At 29.5% G+C, this 6,718-nt stretch overlaps 1 pseudogene; it reads left to right on the plus strand.

Moving 5' to 3' along the window:
- The first annotated feature begins 4,328 nt into the window (after positions 1-4,328).
- LOC108451052 (S-protein homolog 5-like) lies at positions 4,329-4,920 on the plus strand (annotated as a pseudogene).
- Positions 4,921-6,718: the final 1,798 nt, after the last annotated feature.

The raw sequence follows: 6,718 nt of genomic DNA on the forward strand, positions 1-6,718 counted from the left end.
TAATGAGAAGTTTCTCCACTTTATCTCGTTTTTATATTTTCTTTTGTCATTTGTTTGATGAAATGTTTGTCTGTGATAAGAATGAGTTTGTGTGCTTTCTTTAATATCTTGTATGACTTAATTGATTAATTAATCGATTATTTGATTGGGTTTTATTCTGATTCAATTGGTTGTTACTTGATATTGCTAGAAAACTAAAACTGAGTCCTCTAGTAGAATATCTAGACAGATGACACCGAAAAGAGATTCTACCATGTATCAATTTGGTGAATGTGCCTTTAAGTGAGATCGAAATGGTATCTTAGGTGATAATCCTTAAGCAAAAAAGAGATCGAAAGTGTAACAACCCTTAACCCTTATCCATCGCGGAAGGGTTACGGAGCATTACCGAACATTTTAGAATAAATACAAACAATTATATGATAATATAACATACACATCATAATTTAATCATAATGTCGCTTTATTGAGCCCTCGAGACCCAAATCACATGTTAGAAACAAATCCGGACTTAATCAGAAGTTCAAAAAATTTTTCGTGAAATTTCAAAATTTTTCCTAAATACAAGGCTCACATGCCCGTGTGGTCTAGGGACACGTCTATGTGACCCTAAACACACCCGTGCTTCAGGCCGTGTCTAGTCCCGTGTAACTCTTTGACTCAAACAAAAATTAAGAGCAGTTTTGACACGGTCGGAACACATGCCCATGTGCTAGGTCGTGTGCCTCACACGGCTGAGACACACGCCTGTGTCTCTACCCGTGTGGAGATTCCTGGGCATTCTGTTCTGAAAATTTTAAAATGCAGGAGGCACACGGCCTAACCACATGCCCATGTGTAAGCCGTGTATCTCACATGGTTTGGTTACATGCCTGTGTACCAGGCCGTGTGGACTCAAAATGAGCCTTATACATTAAGTTTACCAACCCTACAAATCTTAGACCTCAAGCAACACAAAAACCAAACATTAAACCAATCCAAATCACGTTCAAATATATTTAAAACATATCTAATTAATCGTCCTAAGTACCTAACCAATGTACTCTTATAGGTATTTCACATATACTAACCAAATCAATCCAATTAAAATTCATTCAAACCAATTCTAATTTCATATAAATTTACTACTAAAACTTATCATTTAATAACTTTAACATTTCTTATATATATAACTAATCATTATCATATTACAACATTATTTACAAACATTTCTCAAAATGACAAACAAAACATCCTAGGTACATGCCATTTACCAAAAAGAAATATACTTCACCACGTTTTTGAGTTTGGGATCGGCTTTGGATGCTGATTCAACGATCTAACTTTAACCTAACCTACACATAGAAACAAACCGTACGCTGAGTATAAAACTCAGTAATATTTCTATAATCCGAATACTTTAGAAAAATAATATTTAAAGCATATACTTTTAACATAACGTTTAGTAATAGCAATTCTCTTTTCATGAACCCTTGGTTCATGCATTTCATTTACAAAATTCAATTCAATGTCAAATTTCAAATTCACATCCAATATATCTTATTGCCAATTCATTTATTTACCCCTATTAACACGACTCAGACTTTGGCGGATACATGGATCCAACCAAAACACACTAGTATGTCACCCAGTGCCTCATCGGATAATTCGAAGTAATAGATTGACACCCAGTGTCTCATCGGCCATGCCGAAGTAAATTGGTACCAAGTACCTCATCGAATTTATCCGAAGAAACAATTGGACACCCAATGTCTCATCGACTCATAGTCGAAGTATCTTTGAACACTTCCAATCCTATGGCATGTCAACTATATCCGACTCAGCCCGATACAATTAATAGGGTTTCACATCACTTTTCAATTTCAACCAATATACATTTCAATTCAAATAATCACATATACTCATAATTCGATTCAATTCGATTCAATTCATTTCATTTCATTACCACAATACCAATACTTACCTCAATTTCACTTACTTTATATATATTAAATAATAAATAGAACAACAATTATTAAATTCGAATTATAGAAATACAAATCGTAATTCTCGAGTTACTCCTCGATAATCTTGTCTTTTCCTTTCTTAGCCGAAGTCTCTGGCTCAACGTTAGCTATGGAATTAAAATAATTAAAAATCATCAATACAACACAATTTAACATTAAATATTTCAATTTATACACAACTTTTGCCTAAATTCCAATTTAATCCTTAATCAAATTTATCCTTATTTTCTTCACAATTTTATTCTTTATTTTCATTCAATTAACACTTAAAGCTAAATTTAACTCTCTAATTTCACCATAAATCACTAATTTCAAAATTCTCTCAATTTAGTCCCTATTACTTAAAACTTATGATTTATTTTACAGTTCAATCTTTTCTCAATTCTAACTTCAAATTCTATCAATTTAACCCTTAATTCTTCAATTTATTCAACATGAACAACATCTAAAAATTAACTAACTTCTAAAATTTCAACATAAATTAAGTAGTATTTTGTTCTAGAATTCTAAAACATCAAAATTACTAGAAAAGAAGCCAAATTGACTTACCAAATTAAATTTGAACCCTTAAAACCCTAATTTCTCTTTTTATTTTCTTTTCTCTCTTTTCTCCCCTGTTTCGTTTGCTTCTTTGTTCCTTTTTCTATTTTTGTTCTTTATTTGTTTTGCTTTATTATTAATTAATTTATTATAATATAATATAATATATATATTACTTAAATATTAGGTATTACTTAATTATTTTATACATAAGTATAATATTTTTACAAGTATATGTACATAAATACTACACTTGTTATTATTTATACCATATATTTGTCTCTTATGATTTATTTACTAATTTAATCCTTCAACTTTTCTTTAATCTATAATTAAACTTTCACACTTTATTCAATTTAATCCTTTCACCTAATTAATTTTAACTCAATCTAATTCATCTACCCAAAACCTAATTAACCACACAACTAACCTCATAAATATTTTTAATAAATATTTACGAATCCGTTTCACGAAAACGGAGACCCGAAAATATACTTTTCCGATACCCATAAATTTTGGGTTGTTACAGAAAGGTATTTCTAAGTAAGGGTAATAACAATACAGTCGGGTTAGGATTTTAGCTTCATTAGTAGTTAATTATTTAATGGATCTTTGCATTGTTTAATTGGGGAATATGAATTTCTTTAGTAGTTAGTAAATTATAATAAGTTTTATTTCAATTTGATTCTAGATTCGCACTACTAGTTAGTAACTTAGTAAGATTAATACTAGTTCTCAAATAATTAATTTAGTAGCAACATTTTCCAATTCTAGCAATCTCTTGGGTACGATCCTTAGAATACTTTCATATTTTTTTTTATAAATTAAAACTATATTACAATTTGACCTATACAATTGCAGGACACTACAATTCCATATCTTTTATTTGCATTATTTACATAGCCTCGGTGCATGCACACCAAGGCGTGGTCAAGTTCTATGGAGTACAAAGATTTTTAGTTTATTTGTTTGCTTTGTTTTGTTTGTTATTTTTTGCTTTATATACTCGAAAAAATTTGTTTTTGTTTGAATTGCATGTGCTTGTATTATGTTGGTACTGAGAATACTTGTTGTGAATAGTAAATTTTGTGTTGATTTTTATTAAACATGCAAATTTGATTGATATTAGATAATTTGGTTATTTTTAAGGTAAATTAGTTTACATTATTAAATTGCATTATAGACTACTACCTTTGTAATTATGTGTTAGTAACCTAAATTGGAATCTAGTATGTGATAATTAGCCATTTTAATTTTAATAGATATAGATTAAATTTATAACAGTGACATTAAAATATTCATTTGAATTAAAGGTGTTCATTGGTTAGATTGAATCGAGCTTAACATGGTAGTAACATGCTTTTTTATATATAGGATTGTTAACATTTTAAATCTTACACTATAGTATTATATATTAACATGGATTCAATTTTTGTATTATAAATTATATAATATATGATAACATAATATAATACATTATAAACATTAAAAATGGTCGAGTTAGACTAATTTACGCTTAAACTCAAAGTTCAAAGAATATTTTAATTTTTTTTTACCTTCCAAATTATTTTCCACAAATTATTTCCCACCAACTTTTCCGAACGGATAAGCTCAACCACGAATAGGTCTACTTCCAATTTCGCGTAAAATATTTGGAAAGTGTTTCCATAGTTGTATTACAATATTAAATAGGATCTTTATCTTGACCTAAATAAATAGGATACCTTATTTGGTTAATAGCCTCAATTATATATGATTATTTCCAAATACGCAAATGAGAGCAGCCCGTTTCACTTTAAAATCATTTTTAAGCTCTTGCAATTTGCTGACCATCAGAAGCAAACATGACTGCTTCGCCAATCAACTGGTTGCTGTCTCTAACGCTTCTTTTCGTTGCGAGTGAAGCGATTCTCCCGCGACACAAAGTGGATGTATTAATTTATAATTATTTGCAAAATGGGACGGATCTCACCGTCCATTGCAAATCGAAGGACGATGATCTCGGTGTTCACCTTCTGGCTTTCCGCAACTATTACGAGTCCAAGTTTCGCCCAAACTTATTTGGGACTACTTTGTTTTACTGCAGCATGCAGTGGGATGGAATAATGCATATTGGTTCGACATTTATACATCAGAGAGAGATACTTGTACTTATTGCTTATGGAATGTTAAGCCCGAGGGTCCATGTTAGGTTGAATACAAGAAGGTTACTTGTTACTCTTGGAACACTGACGCTTAATCACTTTCACTATTCACAATAAAGGCTTTATTTCATTTAAATGGATAAGCCACAACATCTCTTATTTATGTTGTATTTATACACTGAAATTATTGCTTTCAAATAAAAGAATGGGTAATGACTTATGAGTGCAAATTAAGATCTATGCGAAAGATAAATATCATTCTAGGGTGCAACGTAATTTTGTCTAATTTTTTCTTATTTTCGATCTCATGTTTTTATAGCAGTTATATATATTTTCTAAAATATATCTATTTTGATCACTTAATTTTAAAAATTTTTAACATTATTAACAATTTTAAAATTTAAAAGTTTAATCTTTTACCATTATTTAGTTGACAGAAAGTTGATGTAGATTTTTCTATTTTCCTAATAATAAATTTATCACTTTAATATTTACATATTTTATAAATTTGATATTAAATTTAAAATTTTAATAAATTTATCCTCAATATTTATAAAATTTGTTATATTATTCTAATTCTAAAAATTAAAATATATATATTTAAAATTTTCATTTCTGGATAAAAATAACAATAATAAATTACACGTTGAAATCGGTATTAATTGTTTGGTCAAAGCTAGAAAAGCGTGCTTCCACTATTTTCCTCCACTTGTTTCTCTAAAAGCTTAGTTCATTTATCTTTTTCAACCTTTTTTGCTCTTTTAATCGTGGAAATTTACCTGATCATTAAATATCTACCCTTATTATTAAATTACACGTGGGATAATTTTTGTACTTTAATTTATTAAATATATTTGATACTTTTAACCAATAACTCGTCGTGTTCTGTCCCCATCTATGCCCTGTGCAAGAGGATATGCCACGTGTAATTTAATTTATTTGGTTTGAAACTGATTTTTAAATTATATTTTATTTAACAATAAAAATTAAATATATATATAAACTTTTTTTTTGGAAAAAAAAAGTAAATCTTGTTATTTTTAATGGGTAACAACTATAGTAACAACTTTTTATAATGAGAATTAGGAGAATTAAAATATTATCAACTTATAGTTAAGAGTGATCTTTTTTAGTGCCCTAAAGAAACAATAATTGTTGTGATTAGATTGGAGTAGGGTGGTGACTTTTTCGAAAATTGGGAGGGATGAGATCTCCCTCTTGGAGGAAGAGCTTATTCAGTTGATTGTAAAGAGTTCGTTGGTGGTGTCGAGCGACAATCTGACATTAATTTCCACTGTATGAACAAGGAAATCCTATAATCCAAAAAGTTTTCATACTTAACTCAAGAGTATTTGGAAGACGAGGAAGAAGTTTGAGATACAAGTGGTTGGTCAAATTTTATTCTTGATTTCATTTGAGAACGAGGATGATTTGGAGACGATTTTAGAGGGTCAGCCTTGGATTTTCCCAATGCAGCTTGTTATATTTGACCGATTGGAAAATCCTATTGAACGGAGTAAGATTAGACTTGTTCTATCTCTATACTGGATTAAGATTAGGTCGTGTCCGCTGAAAAATGATAAAAAAGATCTCATGCATGCAATCGGGTCGACTTTTGGAAGGGTGATCAAATTGGAAGTTAAAGGAGATTTTTGTTGGTTGAGTATTCAATTGGATGTGCAGAAACCGTTACGAAGAGAGATCTTTGTCTTAACTGGTAATTGGAACGACGAAAATGTGCAAGTGTACACAATCGCAGCAAGTAATAAAGTGACAAGTAAATGTCGAGTTATCGTACCCACATGGACTGTGAAAAGAATTATTTATGAATGCTATTTAAAACACTTTAGTGGAGAAAAATATCTTGTTTGAAGAGGGTGATTAAAAACTAGGATTTTAAACTAAGTAAACTAAATAAATAAATCTCAAATGAATGATTTCAAAAGACGATTTTAATCAAGAAGACATAATTGTGTTAGATTAATTACATTTCTTTAACTTCGAATTATTAAACTCATGTTTATGTTG

This window comes from Gossypium arboreum, chromosome 5 (genome assembly GCF_025698485.1).
Source record: "Gossypium arboreum isolate Shixiya-1 chromosome 5, ASM2569848v2, whole genome shotgun sequence".
Lineage (NCBI taxonomy): Eukaryota > Viridiplantae > Streptophyta > Magnoliopsida > Malvales > Malvaceae > Gossypium > Gossypium arboreum.